Here is a 21815-nt window from a genome sequence, read left to right as displayed (position 1 = left end):
TTGGAAATTGTTGTGCTTGTTTATTATCGTAGCGCTGCCTTGCCCATCATTGTACTGCTCGCATTGCATTTGGAAATTGTTGTGCTTGTTTATTATCGTAGCGCTGCTTTGCCCATCATTATACTGCTCGCATTGCATTTGGAAATTGTTGTGCTTGTTTATTATCGCAGCGCTGCCTTGCCCATCATTGTACTGCTCGCATTGCATTTAATAGTTTCTCTGTGCCTGACTATCATCGTAGCGCTCTATTGCCCATTACTATCACTGCTTTACTCGCACTGATCGGTAAATTAACTAGTGACTGATTATGCCGGTGCCACTACTGCCCATGGCTATACTCCTCACTGTGCCCCAATCTCGTCCTGTTTCGCTTTTGTTTTTTGCTGCCATTTTGTTGTTGTTGTGCCTCCTGGCCCATCTCTCCACCCCGCTCCCGCCTCCCAGCTGCTCCTCCCTCGCTCCGCCCCCCTCCACTATCCACTTATGTCAGAGCAACATACGCGCAGCGTCCACGCGCAGCGGACGCGCCCTATGCAGACACGGGTCGGAGACCGCCAAGACTAGTGACGCGCTTCACCCAAGCCTCTCTGCCTCCAGAGTCATCACTCTGGGTGCCGCCAGCGCCAGCCTCGCGCCAGCCTCAAGCAGATAGCTCCAATGCGAAACCTCCGTTTCGCATTGGGGATCACAAGATACGCGGAGGCAATTTATGACAGCGCAAGACGATCCTTACTAGCGCAGAGGTCTGATACCACAGCGGGGCCCCAGCCTGACACGCGGTCCTCCGGAGCGGCGCATTGCTTACTTGCACCGATGCAGCTGCGAATGGCACACTTGGTGCACTGAACCCGCAATTTACACGCCATGGGGCAGAAGAGGTTCTCGTGACAGGTGACAACGCTGACACACACCTAGGGACCCCCAGAGGGTTGAGACCCCCAAGACCCAACAAGTGCGCATTCCAGGGCGCCAAGACGGCGGCGACCACCAGGAGGACGAGATCCACGCCGCGGGACGCAGCTCTGCTCACCCCACCTCCCTCTACCATGGTAAGGCCAGAGAAGCAACAGCAAAAGATATCCTTCGAGTCGAAAAAGACGCCCAAAGCTACAGAAACGGGGCCTATTGCAATGAGTGGAACGCCAAACGACACTACTACCGGCAGCAACATGGAAAAGATCCTATTGGCCATCCAATCCAATCTACAAGATATCAACGGTAAATTGGACAATTTAACGTGCAGGATGGATGGTATGGCTGCCAAGTTGGAAAAACATGGGGAGAGGCTGGAAACTGCGGAAACGCGAATCTCAGTGGTTGAGGAAGAATCACATGCCACCACTACCAAATGCACGGCTATGGAGCGGGTGCTAGAGGTGATAAAGGCAAAGGAGGAGGAATTGGAATTGCGCTCTAGACGCAATAATGTACGCATCGCGGGTCTGCCGGAATCGACCAACACCGGACGAATGGAACAATATATCGAGAAATTGTGCAAAGACATATTTGGAGACGACTCATTATCGCAAATTTTTGTCATAGAGAGAGCGCACAGATCCCTTGCGCCCCGCCCGCCGCCAGGAGCATCACCACGGCCGATCGTGGCAGGGTACTGAACTATCGAGACAGGGACACCATCTTGAGACTGGCACGGGAGAAAGGGCCCATAACTCATCAGGGCAATAAACTTGAATTCTATCCAGATCATACTGTGGACGTCCAACAAGCTCGAAGAGAATACACGGCGGTGAAAGCCAAACTCAGAGACCTCCAAATTAATTATTCTATGCAATACCCGGCCAGGCTGCGGGTACAATGGGAGGGAAAACCTGTAATATTGGCGACTCCGAAAGCTGCGCAAGAATTTGTGAAGCAGATAATCACACAGCAGGTGGACACGGATTAAGTATGATGGGGCTATGCTCGAACAAGACTGTATGTGAGTATGTAACACTTTAACGCCCCATGGATGCTTCTATTCACCAGCGTTAGCGAAGTTAACGCCAAGCGACACTGAGGGCCCACAATAGACTGAGTGATTTGGACTTGCTGATGTTAAATGATTCCTTGACGTGCTGGCTACAGGATAAGGATTAACTACTGTGAGAGTTGTCACATGATGGGCTTTGAGACCGCATGGTGCGGATTACTGAGGGGGCTGGGTTGGCTGGGCACCGACATGTGGTTCTGATACCGTCTAGTCAGCAATGTTCTCAACACATTGAAACGCGTGCCCTTTTAGGTAACTGCGATAATGCCTCAGGAGGCTTCCGAAAATGTGTTTTGGTATATATGCTGAACTGCCTGGAAGAGCCCTTATTATAAATGACATGGTTGATGCATTTCTGTAGCGAATTGAAGCCCGAATTGGCAAAGTTCCCCACTTGGTATTTTGAGTTCCTTTCACGTGGCCTGTGCTGTTGCAAATTTGCACAGGGGGGATGCAGTTGGACATCATGTATGCTTTCATGTGGGATATATGTTGATTCTATGCATAAGCTATTACGGGGACACCAATGGACGATCAATGCTTCCCGTCCAACATAACTGCTCCTATGTTTCGCTGTTTGTACACGATATTGTTGTTTATTTTGTTAAAGATACTGGGGGCATCGAAAGTTGTGATGAATGGTGGAACATGGTGGTCAACAATTGGAGTGGCGCATGAGATTCCCACACATACAATAGATATCGGGCTGACTCGGTTTGACAAGTTCGCCATTGGGCTCAGGTGGGCCGGGAGTAAACGGTTGCGTAAGGCCACCTGGTGGCCAATTGAGTTGTTTCAGGTAAAGGGCCGGGATCGGCCAAGGGTGTTGAGCCATGACACGTCTACTTTTACTAATGTCATGGATGCCGTCCACATCCATTTAGTTGGATGGAGAGTTGCGCCTCCAGCGGACCTCCACAAGGGAGTTCCCCGCACAAGTTCTGTAGGACTGGTTTTGATGTCTAGCCCCGAATTGTTGTCGAAGGTAATTGGGGGGGGGGGAGAATGGCTTTGGCATGTTTGGGTTGCTGAAGTGGGAGGGGGAGGGCGGGATGAGGTAAATGTTACTGTTTTGAGACCTGAACATTCAGACTTTGTCTATCTGATATATTTTGAAGAACTAGAAAACAATTGGATGCACATGATTGTACTTGGGCACATGTCGGCAGACCCCTGGCGCAATTCCAATGCGCAACATATGCAGACACCCCCACCATACAGATGACTCAGAGGTCAACTCAAGCAAATAATGCACACATAAATCTACTCATGTGGAATGTGCGAGGCCTGACACAACCTAAGAAAATTAGACGGGTATTTGCATACCTGAACAGGCATTACATAGATATTGCGTTTTTACAGGAGACGCACATTGCCCCAAACACACATCACTCCATAGGCCAAAAATGGGCCGAATCTGTCCATGCCGCAATGTATTCCTCCTACTCCAGAGGGGTGATGTTGCTGTTACGGAAAGGGTTAAATTTCACAACTCAACAGGTAATACAAGATCCGGGAGGCAGATATGTTATTGTATCAGGTACACTACGTGGTAAGAAAATGACTTTTAATGTCTATGGCCCTAATGTGGATGCTCCCGACTTCTTTCAAGAATTGTGGGGACACTTACAACAATTCACACACACTAGGATAATATGCGGAGGTGATTGGAATGTGGCCCTTGCTGACGGTGTAGATCGCTGCGCTCAATCCACCGAACCACATAAACATGCCAGAGCCAAACTCCTCCATATGCTGGCGGACGTGAGTTTAACGGACATATGGAGACACAAATATCCCGCGGAACCGGGTGCCACGCACATCTCCGCATGCCACAATAGTTGGTCATGTTTGGACTATTGGCTAGGTACTGATGATATCATACATTGGACAAGTGACGTTAACATCCTTCCTAGGACACTATCGGACCACAATCCGGTTTTATTAAAGCTCACCATACCAGTTCACATCCCACCTCCCTATCAGTGGAGATTTAACTCACGTGCTCTCACAGACATACTATACGCAGACACTATCCACACAGCGATCAAAGACTATTTTCTGCTGAACGAACCGGCGGTTGATGACCCATGCCTACTGTGGGAAGCCTTTAAGGCAACGGTTTGTGGGTGTGTATGAGCACTGCTATCGGCATACTTCGCGACATCCGGCAGCAGATTAAAAGATGCGACACACAAATGAGGGATATGGAGAGGGAGTATGAAACTACCCATGATGTCACTATTCTGGGCAAACTACGCACACTACACACAGAACACCAGAATCTAGTCGATGATGAAATAAAGTATCTGGATAAAAAACACACCGCTAGAACTTTTGGGGAGGGAGGCAGACCGGGTGGGATGTTGGCTGGAAAAATCTGCGAGGGTAGAAAACACAATGAGGTACTTGGCATTAAAACAGAGAACGGAACCATATTGACACAAACGGCTGACATACTGCAAAGCTTTGTCAACTCCTATAGTGCTCTATACACGTCGCAACCAATAGCTTCTACAGATGCTATTAACAGCTACTTCAGGGAGGTGGCCATAGCGTGGCTGTTTGACAACCAGAGGGAAAACTTGGCAACACCCATTACGGTTGAGGAAGTCACGGATGTGATAAAATCATTGCCGAATGGTAAAGCTCCGGGTCCGGATGGGTACACGAACGAATTTTATAAACACTACGTGGATATACTGGCTCCCTGGTTGACGGAGATGTACGGGGCCGCGTTTGACCAGGGTGTACTTCCCCCAATGCTCCGAGAAGCGGTAATCATAGCTCTTTTGAAACCATCTAAGGATCCGACCCAATGTGACTCCTATAGGCCGCTATCACTGATAAATGTTGATTCCAAAATTCTGGCGAAGATCATGGCTACGAGACTGACACCACTGATGACCAACTTGGTGTTACCTGACCAGGCTGGATTTGTCCCAACACGGTCCACATCCCATAATACCCGGACATTGTTCGCCCTATCCCACTATCTCCAACCCAAAACGAAGGCTGTAGCGGTGCTGTTGGACGCTGCAAAGGCGTTCGATTCTATTAAATGGCGCTACTTGATTGCGGTTCTACACCGCATGGGCTTCCCTAAGAGGTTTGTCCAATGGGTGTCCCTACTCTACACTAATCCACGAGCCAGGGTCCGAGTAAATGGGTACTTATCCCACAGCTTTGCAGTGGAACACGGTACCAGACAAGGTTGCCCACTCTCCCCCCTAATTTTCGCCCTGGCATTGGAACCCCTAGCCTGCATTATTCATCAGAACTATAAATCATCTGACCTACAGTTTCCCGCTAGGCCGCTACACATATTGTTGTACGCGGATGATATGGTGCTATACGTTCGCAACCCGGTCGAGCACCTAAACCAACTGTTGAGGGAATACATCAAATTCGGCGGGCATTCGGGTCTAACAATCAATTGGTCAAAGTCCTACATTATCCCCCTTACAGACACTACAACTCCCTTTGATACAGAATACCCCTTAGAGTGGCAGACTGACCCGGTGCGTTATTTGGGATTGCTATTCCATAGAGATCCTGAAATAGTAATTCGCACAAACTATGGCGCATCGATCTCCAAACTGGAGGATAAGGTAAAGCGCTGGATACAGCTTCCGCTATCTCTAGCAGACCGTATTGCAATAGTTAAGATGAATATATTGCCTAAGCTGCTGTATCTTTTCAATAACATCCCCATTACCCCCCAGGAGAAGTGTTCCGTCGCATTAAGTCACTTGTGCTACAACTCATTTGGGCAGGCAAACAAGCGAGGATTGACCTCCAGACGTTGACGCTCCCTTATGCCAGGGGAGGGTTTGGAGTGCCGGATTTTAAACTGTACTATTTGTGTGCACAGGCACAATATGCAGCTTATTGGTATCACTTAGTGCCCTATCTTACTCACACGGCAATTGAAGAAGGCGATGCGAATCCTGTCCCTCTTGCAGCCATCCTCTCATACAAACGCCCACCACTGCACGATCATGACATCAATACAATTGACACTACCGTCAAGGCATGGCACGAACTTGGTCGATTGGCGCACAAAACCCCGCTTTATGCACGAAACATGCCACTACATGATCACTCTGCGCTGTCAGTCACACGCGTGAAGGTGGGGATGTCGTTGTTACAGCAGGTGGGCATTGCACAGATGGGGGACGTATTTAATGAGGGTAGATTCGTAGACATTGCGGAACTCCAGTACATACACAACAAATCACAGATGTTTTATTTCACGCATTACAGACTGAAGAGAGCCATGATGGAATTATACCCTACCTTTCCTGAAGAACCGGCAAGCCTAGACACCTTACAATTCATTATTACGACTCAGGACCTATCGCACTTGACGTCACGATTGTACACATCTGCACAAGCTGAGATTCCACAATCCACGGAAAGGGCCAAGCTAGATGGGACTCGGTTTTAGACAACCCCTTGACAGAGAAGGACTGGGAGCAGACATGTGCACTAACACAAATTCTTACCCCTAATGGTAATCTCAAAATCATACATTATAAATATCTCCACCAAGCATACTACACCCCAGCACGCATGTGTAGATACGGCATGCAGGATGACGCCAGATGCAAGAGATGCAGTGCAGAGGGGGCTGATTTTATCCATCTAGTCTGGTATTGCCCCAGGATTCAAGACTACTGGGCAGAGGTAATCACTAAACTATCTGCAATGGTGGGAGTTGCGGTGGACTGCACAATCCGATTTTGCTTGTTGGGCATTATACCGCAGCTCAAATCATCTAAACGTAAATTCTTTGCGGTCGCGTTACTATTAGCCAAGCGGCAGATATCAAAATGCTGGCACACTACACAGGTACCCACCACAATCAGATGGTTACAAGATATGTCCAGCTGTAGGGACAAACTCCTAACTTACAAAGAGAGCCTACCAATGCGCTCCAGGCCGAAAGACTTTTGGTTATATCTCACTGACTATTTGACCACGGTGGAGAGTGACACGGAATGACAATGTTTGATGTCTGTTCTAGAAGTCGAGTCTACTAAAGCTGGGAGGGGTTGACGGGCGATGTGTTCCGGGAAGATGAAACGCTATGTTTGTGCTGTACTTTCTGATGTGGACAACTGAACTGTGAAGGTCTTGTTGTTGGGGTTACTTACTGTTCATTTCTGTGTATGTTCTAATACACCAACAAAAAGTATAAAAACAAGACCTAATTTATGTGCTTTACGCCGCCGGACAGTTGTTGTCGGCTATATGGCTGTGTAATATCACCATTGACACGCACCTTCATACCAACGCAGCCGGCCCCAGGGTTGTAGGCCCCTGGCTGTGTATCAATCTTTTGCTACGAATAAAGGTCTTACAAAAAAAAAAAAAAAACTTTAATAATGCGAGACCTATTGCATTGCAAATGCTTGTCTTCCCTCTGTTCCCCTCGCTGTCCTGTGCTCTCTCTGCCCAATCTTTCCTACTGTACCCCTCGCTGCCCCTGTGTCTCTGCCCGGTTTTCCCTTTGGTACCCCTCACTGCCCCCGTGCCTCTCTGCCCGTTCTGCCTTCTGTTCTTAGCTGCGCCTGTATTTCTGTATTCTGTATTTTGCCTCTGTGCCACTCGATTTTCCGGTATTTCTGTGCCCTTTTTGCCTTCTGTACCACTCGTTTTCCCCTCGTTTTTGTGCCCCTTTTGCCTCTGTTCCACTCGTTTTTATGCCCTTCTGCCCTCTGTTCCACTCGTTTTTTGTGCCCTTCTGCCCTCTGTTCCACTCGTTTTGTTGTGCCCTTCTGCCCTCTGTGCCACTTGTTTTTCCCTAGTTTCTGTGCTCCTTTTGCTTTCTGTTCCACTTGTTTTTGTGCCCTTCTGCCCTCTGTTCCACTCGTTCTATTGTGCCCTCCTGCCCTCTGTGCCGCTTGTTTTTCCCTAGTTTTTGTGCTCCTTTTGCTTTCTGTTCCACTTGTTTTTTGTGCCCTTTTTGCCTTCTGTGCCACTCGTTTTCCCCTCGTTTTTGTGCCCTTCTGCCCTCTGTTCCACTCGTTTTATTGTGCCCTCCTGCCCTCTGTGCCACTCGTTTTCCTCTCAATTTTTTGCCCCTTTTTCCTTCTGTTACCTTCATTGTCCCACACCGCCCTCGCTGCTGCGGCCCCGCCCCCCTGACTGCCCACTGCCCATTCGCTGCCCCGCCTCTCGCCTCCCAGCTGCTCCTCCATCCCACCTCCCCATATATTCCGGCCGCTTCGTGGTAGCTGTGCGGCCGCGCAGCTGGCGCGGCGAAGTCAAGCCCATCTGTGTCCGTCCGCCCCTGGACTGCGCATCGCTCCAGAACCCCTGGCCCTCGCACCCGCCACGACGACGCCGCCACTACGACGCCAGCACTCTGCACGCTCTCAACTCTGGACGGAGCCACACCTGCTTTAAGGCCGCCCCGAAATACACACATGGCCCCTTCACCTGCTGGAACTGCAGCTACACCAGCCTCAGAGCCGACGAACCACCCGCCAAGAAAGACCTCAACCACCTCCGATGCATACTACTGAACACCCGCTCTGCACGCAAGTATGCCGTCGAGCTCTGGGACCTGCTCGAAACAACATCCCCGGACTTCGCCTTCTTGACAGAGACCTGGTTTAACAACTCTTCTGCCATAGCCATCCCAGACGGCTACAAGTTCACCCGCAGAGACCGCACCAACGGAGTCGGAGGAGGAATCGCCATTGTCCACAAGAACAGCATCAGGGTCTCGACTAGCACAGACGACGCGCTCAGCACCTCCGAACACATGCATTTCCAGATCCACACAGACCCTAACTCCACCCTCCGAGACACCCTCGTCTACTGACCCCCCGGACCCCACTCCCAGTTCAGCAACTCCATTGCCGACTTGATCAGCACGCACGCCCTGACCTCCACCGACTAAATCCTCTGCGGAGACCTGAACTTTCACCTTGACAATGACAACAACTCCACAACCCTGATCGATAACCTCGCCAACCTCGGACTGAAGCAACTCGTCACAACGCCCACCCACTCCGCCGGCCACATGCTCGACCCCGTCTTCTCCTCAAGCCTGCACGTCTCCATCAGCCACACCACAGAACTGGACCGACCACCGCTGCATCAACTTCGCCTTCCAGAAACCCACCACACACCTCTGCACCCAACAGATCTCCTGCCGCTGCTGGAGCAAAATCACAGAAGATCAACTACACGCAAAGCTCGCTCTCAACCCACCCACCGAACCCTTCAACACCGACGATGCTGCCCACAGCCTCATACGATGGATCGAGGACTGCGCCAACTCCCGCACCCCGCTGAAGAAACCTCCCCCACAGAGACAACAGCAAGAGGGCCAGCTGGTTCACCCCAGAACTCCTAGCCTTCAAGCAAGCCTGCCGTAAACTAGAGAAGAAATGGCACAATGAACAAACTCCGGACAACCACGCAGCATACATGGACGCCATCCACAACCACCACCACTTCATCAGGGCGGCCAAGAGGGCCTCCTTCAAAGACCGTCTCGACAACAACACACACAATAGCAAGGAGCTCTTCAACATTGTGAAGGAACTCTCTAACACAAGCTCCAACACCAATGACATCCCACCGTCGCAAGCCCTGTACGACACCCTCGCCACCTTCTTCCACCGCAAGATAGCAGACATCCATGCCAACTTCAACACCCAGACAGCCCCAACAGACAGCAACACAACAGACCCTCCGTACACCATCGACCACGATCCCCTGCTAGCCTGGGCCAGCGTGAGCATCGATGACACCATCAATCCACTCCGGCTCTCCGTCAGATCCATTCCCACATCACTTCTTCAACAGAGCAAGCAGCTCCATCGCACCCCACCTGCGCAACGTCACCAATCTCTCCCTCGAGACGCAACCTTCCCAGAGATTTGGAAACAAGCCGAGATCAACGCCCTACTCAAAAAACCTAAGGCAGATGTTTTTAACTTGATTCCAAGGATGACAAGTGGTAGCCATGAAGTATTTCCATGTAGAGGTTTATTACTTGCTTTAGTAGAGATAAGTTGTAAGTCTTATAGAAGATCAATTAGATGGTCAAAGGGAATCCCACCAGGAGCTGCATGGTTGCTGCTCAGCCCACTCTCTTCAACTGTCATTCTTCCACACCAACAAGCACACTCACATTCCAATCACACTGTCATCAGGCATTCCATCATTCCACGCAGACATCACATTCATTCTGGCTGAGCAGCTGAGAAGAGGATGCACTAAGGAGAATTAGATCACAACAGCAGAACCAAGAGACCTCAATAACTTCCAGCCCATCTCTCTGCTCCCCTTCCCGGCCAAGGTCATCAAGAAAACCATCAAAAGACAGCTAACCCGATACCTCAAAGAAAACCAAATCTGGACTCTTCCCAGTCAGGGTTCTGCAGCAACCACAGCACCGAGACTGCCCTCATCACCGCCACCGACGACATCAGGACCCTGCTGGACAACAGCGAGACCACAGCACTCATCCTCCTAGACCTCTCTGCCTCCTTCGACACCGTCTGCCACCGCACACTACGCGCACACCTCCACACCGCAGGGATCAGAGACAAGGCTCTGGATTGAACCACCTCCTTCCTCTCAGGCAGAACCCAGAGCGTCCGCCTCCCCCATTCCGTTCCAAAGCCTCCGAGATTATCTGCGGCGTACCCGAGGGATCCTCCCTCAGCACAACGCTGTTCAACATTTACTTGGCCCCGCTCGCACACGTAGCCCGACAGCACCACCTCAACATATTCTCCTACGATGACGACACTCAGCTGATCCTCTCCCTCACCAAGGACCCCATCACCGACAAAGCCAACCACCAGGAAGGAATGAAGGCCGCCGCCGACTGGATGAAGACCAGCCATCAGAAGCTGAACTCGGACATGACTCATCCTTTGCTCCAACCCTTCAGCCTGGGACGACTCCTGGTGGCCGATGACACTGGGGGCAGTCCCGACACCCACGACCACACATGCATCTTGGGAATCATCCTCGACTCAAAGCTCTCAATGACCAAGCAAGTCAACGCCTTCTCCTCCTCCTGCTTCAACACCCTCTGCAAGCTCCGCAAGATCTACAGATGGATCCCGACAGATACAAGAAAGACAGTCACCCAGGCCCTCGTCAGCAGCAGACTTGACTACGGAAACGCCCTATATGCGGGAGCCCCGACCAAGCTCCTCAAACGACTACAACGCATCCAAAACGTCTCGGTACGACTGATCCTTGACGTACCACGCCACGGCCGCATCACCCCCCACCTGAGAAACCTGCACTGGCTCCCCGTCATCATGAGGATATACTTCAAGCTCCTCACCCATGCACACAAGGCACTCCACAAGACCGGCCCAGCCTACCTCAACGGACGGCTCTCCTTCTACATCCCCAACCGCCAGCTACGCTCCGCCGACCTCTCACTCGCCAACGTCCCACGCATCCAAAGAACAACCACCGCCCACCTCGCCGCCAAGACATGGATCACTCTCCCACTAAGCCTACGACAGACCCAAGACCTGCTGACCTTCAGGAGGATACTCAAGACCTGGCTGTTCGATCAGTAGCGCCCCCCATCGCCTTGAGAACCTTGCGGGTATGTAGTGCGCTCTACAAATGATTGATTGATTGATACAACCACACATACACACAACCACACACACACACAACCACACACCCAACCACACACACAACCACACACAACCACAAACACAGAACCACACACACAGAACCAGACACAACCACACACACAACCACACACACAAAACAACAATCACACAACCACACACACAACCACACATACAACCACACACATCCACACCCAACCACACACCCAACCACACCTCCACACACACACCCGCACCCACACACACAACCACACACAACCACTACCACACATACAACCACACCCACAACCACACACATAACCACACACACACACCCACATACAACCACACACACACAACCACACACACAAGCACACACACACAACCACACACACAACCATGTACACACACACAACCACACGCACAATCACACACACACACAACCACAAACACAACACCCACAACCACACACACACAACCACACACACAACCACAACCACACACACAACCACACATACACTCACCGCACCCAACCACACAAAACTACACAGAAACACACACACAACCACACACAACTACACACACAACCACACATACAACCACACATACAACCACACACACAACCACACACAACCACACATACAACCACACACACAACCACACACACACAACCACAATCACACAACCACAACCACACACACAACCACAATCACACAACCACAACCACACACAACCACACACACACAGCCCCACACTACCACACACACACACAACCACACACACACAAAACCACACACACAACTGCGCACACATACACACACCCACACACACAACCACACACACCCAACCACACATCCATACACACCCGCACCCACACACAACCGCACCCACACACAGAACCACACACAACCACACACAACCACAACCACACACAACCACACATACAACCACACACACAACCACACACACAACCCAACACAACCACAACCACACATACAACCACAAACACAACCACACACATAACCACCCACAACCGCACACACACAACCGCACACACCCCCATACACACAAGCACACACACACAAGCACACACACAACCACGCACATACACACACAACCACACACACAAACACACACGCAACCACAAACACAACACCCACAACCACAGACACACAACCATAACCACTCACACCACCACACACAGAACCACCCACACACACCGCACCCTACCACACAAAACCACACAGAAACACACACACAACCACACACACAACCACACACACAACCACACATACAACCACACACACACAATCACACTCACACACAACCACTCATACAACCACACACACAACCACACATACAACCACACATACAACCATACATACAACCACACATACAATGACACACACAACTACACACATGCACACAACAACACACACAACCACACACACAACCACACATACAACCACACATACAACCATACATACAACCACACATACAATGACGCACACAACTACACACAACCACAAACACAACCACACACAAGCACACACACACAATCACACAACCACACACACAACCACAATCACACAACCACAACCACACACACAACCACACACACACAACCCCACACTACCACACACACAACCACACCCACACAAAACCACACCCACACACAACCAAACACACCCACAACCACACACACACATCCACACACACCTAACCACACATCCACACACACACCCGCACCCACAACCGCACCCACACACAACCGCACCCACACACAGAACCACACACATCACACAACCACACACAACTACACACACAACCACACACACAACCACACACACAACCACACACACACAACCACACACACAACCACACACAACCACAACCACACATACAACCACAAACACAACCACACACATAACCACACACAACCGCACACACACAACCGCACACACACCACCCACAACCACACACACACAACCACACACACACACACACACACACACCACACACAACCACACAAAACCACACACAACCACACAGAACCACACACACAACCACACACAACCACACATACAACCACACACACACAACCACACAGAACCACACACACAACCACATACAACCACACGCACGCAACCACACACAACCACACACACACAACCACACACACACAACCACACACACACAAAACCACACTCACACACACACAACCACACACACATACAACCACACATGCACACAACCACACACACACACAACCACACATAACCACAAACACAACCACACCAAGCACTGGCATAGCCAATAGGTCTCGTCTTTGGGACCTTATAGTGTTTAGCCACGTAACAGTTGATGTGGTTGCACCAAGGGTATTGTGTTGCAGAACTAAATACTTAGAAGGGTCCAAAAGCGAGACCTATTGGCTACGCCAATGCTTGTAGGCTGTTACCTTTGGTTTAAAGGGAAAAATGTTGTAGTGTGTGACCTTAATGCTGCAGTTTGCATTTCATTACCATCATTTGCTTACCCTGGAGAATTGCCAGGAGGTTTGCTGTTCCAAAGTTCTTTCTTCAGCTTCTGGGCAGTTGTCACTCTGTGGCGATCTGTGGTCCTGTTTCTCTGCTCTTCTTGTAGTAGCTCCTATCAGAGATTCATCCATCCGCCAATAATAACCAGCACACAACACAGTCTGTGATGGCTACGTATATCTGCTCGGCGCAGTAAGAGCGAGGATAAAGTTCTCCGGATCTATCAGGCTTTGACTGTAACCTAAGGGCTTAAGATGAAATGAAGAGCTTACCTCCTTCCTGAGTGATACAAGACTGCTCTGTGTAGAACCTATAGCTGGCAGCACCCTGGAGTATGTATGTATAAATCAGATTATGTTGGAAGTAACCTGCAACATAACTTAGTACCATTAAAATAGTTGTGATGGGGAACATTCATGTGGGGTTTGGACTGGCTCGACCAGAGTGCTTGCTGACTTGGAGGAGAATGGAGTTGACCACCTTGCCTGGTCCGGTGTGGAATCAAGCCAGCTATGCTTTGCTGCAGGCTCATTTGCCCTGATAGCTGGTCAACAGTTTGAGGAGGAGGAGGTGAAGAGCTGGCTAAGTGTGCCATGAGGCTGGCAGTTCAGTACATCCCTGAGAAGTGAGCTTTGACTCGAAGTAGTGTTCCTCTTATACCACGTGCAATTTACCCTCTCCAAAGCCTCAATAATTCCTGGGTGTGAAGGGCGGCTGATTCTGATTGGGTGCTTGATAGTTTTCCAGAAACTCATGTTTTTGATTGTTCATGTTTGTCAGTAGTCAATTGAACATGCCCAGGGGTTTTATCTCTTCAGTTGACACATCCTTTTAATGAGAAAAAAAAAACTACAAGTCCCATAAGCAATAGTGGTGGGAGGTGTCATGCATTCCCTGGGGCAACATTGATTCAGCACATCCAGTTCCATTTTTTAAGTATTTGACATAATATTGAATTTATAACATTTGTTTTCTATGGTCGTGAGTCACCAGAATACTAAAAACGTGTCTTTTACTTTCTAGGTCAATTAAGTAATGGTCACCAGCGTGGAAGCCCTGTTAATTCTTCAGTATTTGTCATTGATCTCCACATGTGGCTGGTTTGGGTCTACCCCTGCATCGTTCCCTATATCTCGCACAGGTAAGGAGCTTGTAGCAGCAACATGATAACCCCATTCTCATCTGTAAGAAGTGCGCTCCGAGGCAGGTATCCGATCATTTTTGTGAAACAAGGAAGGGCCAATAGCTACTATGTACATTTGTTAAAATAAAACAGTCAAATCACAGTATACTGTTCCGGAGGTTCAGTCCCAGAGTCATTATCTGTAACTGAACGCAGACACCCTAGGAAGTATGTGCTTTTAAGACCAGCTGTGTTCACTCACCTGAAGGTGACATGCTTCATCATTGGGCTATACTCCTCTCCAGGCCGCGCTACAATGCCTGGCGGGCACCACCAGAGGGCACTTGGTCGCAGATCTTTTATTAAGTACGCCGGATGAGCATAGTAGGACAGAGGATGTTGTGTCATAAGATGTGAGATTGGTGAAAGTCTGAATATAAGATCAACTATTGACCAGTTGCTACAATATAGTTAATGTGATCTTCCTGGTCCATGTTGAGATTAAAAACAGTGGCAGAGAAATTGAGGAACTAATGGCCCCTATCACTGTGTGAAAGTATCGATCACCTATGGGCCTGCTGGTAAGCTGGGGTCTATACTTCAGGTCAACTTTTTTCATGCCTTGTGTAGTCATGGAGGAATCTGTTGGCATTTCATCAGGACCAAATATGGGAAAATGGGTAAATGTGACCTAATCTTCTCCACAGCGTGAGGAGCTCTGTAACTCAAAGCCCTGCACCGTGCATAGGTGATAAGGTGCCTATTACCATCTTACTACCACAGGTGAGCGCTGTCTAACAGAGTGCTCTAGATACGGTAACCCTCCTAAAATTCAGGACATATTGACTTATTCAATAGTGAGGACGCCGCATCAGAGGGCAACTGGTTTGAAAAGCACCAGTTTCCTAGGGTGTTCAGTTAGAGATAATGTCTGTGGGACTGAACCTCCAGAACAGTATACTGTGAGTTGATTTATTGTATTGTATTGTATTGTATGTAGATTTATAGAGCGCGATTGCTGCCCTGGGGCGTCCAAGCGCTAAAAAACCAACAGAACAAGAGGAGGTAACCAGGGCGTTATTGGGCGGCATTGAAGAGGAATGTTTTTAGCTGTTTCCTAAATAAGGTGAGATTGGGGTTTTTCCTTAGGTAGAGGGGTAGGGTGTTCCATAGCTTGGAGGCGTTGTAGGTGAAAGTCCTACCGCCAGTTCTGGATTTTTTTATTCTGGGAATTGCGGCCGTGTAGGTCTGGTTGGATCGAAGATTCCTAGTGGGTTGGTAGTGTGACACTAGGTTGAGGGTGATAAGGGGGCCCGTTTTCCAGAACGCCTGGTGCGCAATGCATAAGGCTTTGAATTGTATTCTTTGGGGAATGGGTAGCCAATGCAGTTTTTTCAATCCGTTTTTGACTGATTGACGTCGAGGGATCTGAAGTAGAGTGCGCGCGGCGTAGTTCTGCACCGTTTGTAGTCTTTGCATCGTATACTCTGGGGCAGCGAGGTAAAGGGCGTTGTTATAATCCAGTCATGACTGGATAAGGCCCTGGATGGCTACTTGTTTAGCCTCCATCGGTAGGAGATGGAGTACCTTCCTTAGCACTCTGAGGAGGCCAAAGCAGGTGGCCGCCAGTTTGGTGGATTGGGTGCCAAAAGACAGAGATCTGTCTAGCCATACCCCAAGGCTCTTAATACTGTCCTTTGGGGCCGGAGGGGCGCCCAAGCAGGGTGGCCATAGAGTGCTGAAGGAGTTGGGGTCGGCAGGGCCCAGGAGCATAAGCTCTGTCTTGTCCCCGTTCATTTTTAGTGAGGAGGAGGACATCCAGTCTTTGACTTCCTCTAGGCATTTCTTGAGCCCTCCTTTCGTAGTCTGGTTAGCTTCCTGCGCCAGTGAGACCACTAGCTGAGTGTCATCAGCATATGAAATGATCTTAACTCCATACTGACGAACAACTTCAGCTAGTGGCCTTATATAGATGTTGAAGAGCGCCGGGCTCAATGAGGAGCCCTGTGGTACTCCACATCTTAATGGTCTGCTGGTAGAGGAAGATGTTCCGTCAAATACCCGAAAGGATCTGTCCTGTAAAAAGGATTCAAACCAAGACAAAGCTTTGTCTTTTATGCCGATGTTTGCCATGCGGTCCAGCAGTATGTCATGGCTGACCGTGTCGAAGGCCGCGCTTAAGTCAAGGAGGATCACTGCCACTGATCCTCCCTGGTCCAGGATGGTTCTGGATTCCTCGGTGACCATGAGGAGCGCGGTTTCGGTGCCATGTCTTGGTCTGAAGCCCGTTTGAGTAGGATCAAGAAGCTGGTGGTTTTCAAGATATTTGATCAGCTGGCTGTTGATGTGTCTCTCTAGGATTTTACTAAGCCAGGGGAGGAGAGAGATTGGCCGGTAGTTACTGAGGTTCGAGGGGTCAAGATTGGGCTTCTTTATTAGGGCTCGGACCATGGCTTGTTTCCATTCTAGCGGGACTACGCCAGTAGTAATGGAAGAGTTAAGGAGGTCCATTATAACGGGCAGGGTGATAGCAGAGGCTGACATAATGATGTCTGGCGGGGCTGGGTCCCCAGGAGACCCGGATTTGACTTTTTTTGCCAAGGACTCAAGAGTTGTGAGGTTAAGAAGAGCAAAGTGGTCCAGAATGGGAGAGGGGCTCAGGCCAGAATTGCTCGGGGTAGAGCGGGTGCTGGGTAAAACAGGAAAGGATTCATAAATGGTAGTGATTTTTTGCAAGAAAAAATCTGCCATGTTATTGCAGTGTTCTGCGGTCTTGGTCTCACCCAGACTGGGTGGTAGTTTGGTGAGGCTTTTCACAATACGGAAGATTTCCCTGGGTTTAGATTTAGCTAGGATAATTTCGTTGGCGAAATAAGCTGTTTTGCTGGCCTTGATTTGTTCTTTGTATGTTTTAAGTAGCTTTTGGTATTGGATTTTGTTTTCTGGCAGAGAGTCCAAGCGCCATTTCCTTTCCGCTTGTCTACACTGGCGTTTCATAGTTCTGTGGGATTCCGAGTACCACGGAGCAGATTTGTGAGAGCGTTTTGTGGTGGTTTTCCATTTAGGTAGAGAGAGATCGAGTGACTGGGTGATCCATTCCTCGTAAGAAAGGTTTGCGATGCATGGGTCCTCATTATGCGGTGGTAGGTTGCTGGACAGTTTTTTGGTCCACGTCTCGGTAGGGAGGCGGGACCACGGCCTGGCTATTCTTATAGTGGGTTTGGCGGCTGGGGGTCTGGGGGTATACCAAGAGAAAGGGACCAGTAGATGGTCAGTCCAGGGGAGGGGGAGAGGTAGACCAGTTGTCAAATTAGGACAATTACTGAAAACAGGGTCTAGCAGGTGCCCTTGAGCGTGGGTATGGGAGCTGACCAATTGGTGTAATTGTAACGCGGCGAGGTCATCAGTAAGAAGAGCTGCCGTATGATCTGCTTTGGAATCGAAGTGAAAGTTAAGGTCACCCAACAAAGTAAAGTTGGCGGTAGTGCTGACACGGTCTGCCACAATCCGTGCTAGTTGGTTGTGGAATTGTTTTGGGGGGCCTGAGAAACAGTTGTTCAGCGAAAGCTCCAGACTAAACGCTAGGCTTTCGCAGTCTGGAATGCATTCTGAAATGATTCGGCAGAGGAACTGCTCTTTGTGGACAATTGCTAGTCCTCCTCCTCTGCCTTTTGGGCGGTCTTGGCGGGAGATTTGAAAGCCGGGGGGAATGGCTGTAACCAAGGCTGGGTCAGAGTCTAAGGTGAGCCAAGTTTCCGTTAGGAAGACAATGTCGGGCTTATGTTCCTCCATCAGGAGTGCAAATTCGTTCTTATGCTTGGGCAGAGACCTACAGTTTAGCAAGAACATGCGGTACTCGTGGCAATGGTCTGAGGGTGGTAGGGGCTTGAGGGTAGATTTGCAGAGGTTGCATGTATATGGGAGACATTCAACGTGATAAGGATGCTGGCTACAGTTCTTTTGTAGGAGTCTTAGTTCCAAGAGTTTTTTGGAGCTGTACTGCCTGGGTTTCGCAGTCAGGGGTGTAAGGGGGGTGGCCCTAGGCCCGGACTCGGCGCGGACGAGCGCAGACGAGCTTGCCTTATGCGCGCCTTCGGCGCGCAATCGTCGCGCTCGTCCGCTGCGCTTCCTCCACATACACATAATTTATAGGCGGGAAAGGGCAGGAGGGGGGCTGTGGCCTCGCTGGGGGCGTGACCGGTTGCACGCCGGTGATGGCGGCAGCTGAGGGGAGTTTGTCGAGGGGCCGCAGCTGTGCTAAAATCCACAGCGCGGTGTACCAACGACCGTCAAGCAACAAAGTGAGTGTTTTAAAATCAACACAGAACTAAATTGTGACTCGCAAGTGAATATAAATAAGTTTTAAAAAGTAGCATACAATTGTTACAAAGGACGCTCCCGGCTGTGCCTCAGGAGTGAAGGTTTCTGTCTGAGCACTCGCATGTCAGCGCTATTTATAGTTCGGGGGCGTGGCCTCGCTGGGGGCGTGACCGGTTGCACGCCGGTGATGGCGGCAGCTGAGGGGAGTTTGTCGAAGGGCCGCAGCTGTGCTAAAATCCACAGCGCGGTGTGCCAACGACCGTCAAGCAACAAAGTGAGTGTTTTAAAATCAACACAGAACTAAATTGTGACTCGCAAGTGAATACAAATAAGTTTTAAAAAGTAGCATACAATTGTTACAAAGGACGCTCCCGGCTGTGCCTCAGGAGTGAAGGTTTCTGTCTGAGCGCTCGAATGTCAGCGCTATTTATAGTTCGGGCGCGTGGCCTCGCTGGGGGCGTGACCGGTTGCACGCCGGTGATGGCGGCAGCTGAGGGGAGTTTGTCGAGGGGCCGCAGCTGTGCTAAAATCCACAGCGCGGTGTGCCAACGACCGTCAAGCAACAAAGTGAGTGTTTTAAAATCAACACAGAACTAAATTGTGACTCGCAAGTGAATACAAATAAGTTTTAAAAAGTAGCATACAACTGTGCCTCAGGAGTGAAGGTTTATATGAAGAATGTGTATACTGGACTGTCCTTTTCCTCATCATCTCTTTTGATATGTAAAATAAAACACAACACACCGGGAGGCCAACACATCTATCATACATTTAATGCAAAAATAACAAAAGGCCAAGCAAACCAACACGTGACAATTGCCTTTGCAATGGACGAGAGCATCCACCCTAAAGCAAGTTGGAGTATATAATGCTAATGCTACACAATGTATTTTTATACACTTTTCTCCTAATACAAGTCAATGAAACATGCACACGTGATAGAAACAGTTACTGAAACAACACTAATGAGTAGGAGGCAGGAATTTTTCTCGAGAGGAATGTGAGGAGTCCGTGAGGTGCAGATAAAAGATACACAGACAAGCTGCAGAATTCATTGTTTCTGAAAATAACACTTGTTTGTCAATATTCAATGTACTACAAGATGCAGGAAAGTGTGCTGATTGACATCACTAAATAAAAGGGTTCTGGCCCCTAATAGAATCATGTAACTTTGCAGGCATATTAAGGCGAACAGACACATCAAATTAATATAAGAATATTGTAATTTGGTGATGTAATATATCAATGCAAATTGTGGCATTCATGTGTAACCAATTATCGGTATTAAGGAAACCAGTATATCCAGTTATGCTTTCTCAATTCCTTCTTCCTAGAGTCCACCACTGCTGCTATCCAGCTGTATTCAGCCGTTCCTCCTGTGACCTGGAATCCTGCATGTAATCAATACCAAAGGTTATCAATGCTTATAGACAACTCCGGTCACTGGTGCCACTCGCACCCCACCACCCTTGGGCCTGTTATTCTTTTAGCCCCTTCGAGTCAGTAGTGGCCCCTTGGGCCTGTATGTAAGCCTACTAGCCAGCACCTGTTAGTACTGGCCCCTGGGACTTGTTATCATTCTAGCCAACTTGAGTCATTAGTAGCACCTTGGGACTAGTGATCATACTAACCAGCTACAGTCACTATTGGCTCCCTGAGACCTATTATCCTGCTAAGTAACTCCAGTCAGTAGTGACCTCTGTACCTTACATCCTGCAAATATTCAAAACCAGAGGTCAACTCTACTGCCAACCAGTTCCAGTCAATATTGACATGTATTGTTACCCTGCTTGTCATGAATACCAGAGGCTAGCTTTGTTTCTAGCCAGCTCCAGTCACCAGTGGCCCGTCACATATTATCCTCAATAGGATTGTTAGAAATGGGATCTCTGGCTGGTCAAGGCTTGCGCCAAAACCAGTCAGAGATCACCACTCTAAGTCAGGGCAAGGGAGTTACACACCAAGATAACCCCTGCTCACCCCCTCGGTAACGTGACACGAGCAGTAAGGCTAAACTCGGAGGCTATGTAAGTTAAGCTTTTACGCGCGCATCCAGCAACAACACCCAAGACCCACCACAAAGGAAACTCCACACAAGGTTATATATGAAAATAGCCTTTGTATTGTAGCAAAACACATTAGATAAAAACACACACTTTACAATGTGCCAACAGGCATGGGCAGAATTTACAGGGGATATATGTACAGGACAGGGCCACATGGACCACTGT

At 49.3% G+C, this 21815-nt stretch overlaps 1 long non-coding RNA gene across 1 annotated transcript in view; it reads left to right on the top strand.

The window, feature by feature from the left end:
* Positions 1–21815, top strand: part of LOC147737043 (uncharacterized) — a 154971-nt gene that overhangs the window by 45152 nt on the left and 88004 nt on the right. Inside the window, exon 2 of the long non-coding RNA XR_015309315.1 lies at positions 15165–15282. This is a non-coding gene — a long non-coding RNA (uncharacterized LOC147737043). The remainder of the gene's footprint in view (positions 1–15164; positions 15283–21815) is intronic.

The sequence above is a fragment of the Lissotriton vulgaris genome, chromosome 1_1, assembly GCF_964263255.1.
Source record: "Lissotriton vulgaris chromosome 1_1, aLisVul1.2, whole genome shotgun sequence".
NCBI classification, from domain to species: Eukaryota; Metazoa; Chordata; class Amphibia; order Caudata; family Salamandridae; genus Lissotriton; species Lissotriton vulgaris.
The sequence above is the reverse complement of the archived record's forward strand: the minus strand, read 5'-3'. Positions and strand labels throughout refer to the sequence as shown.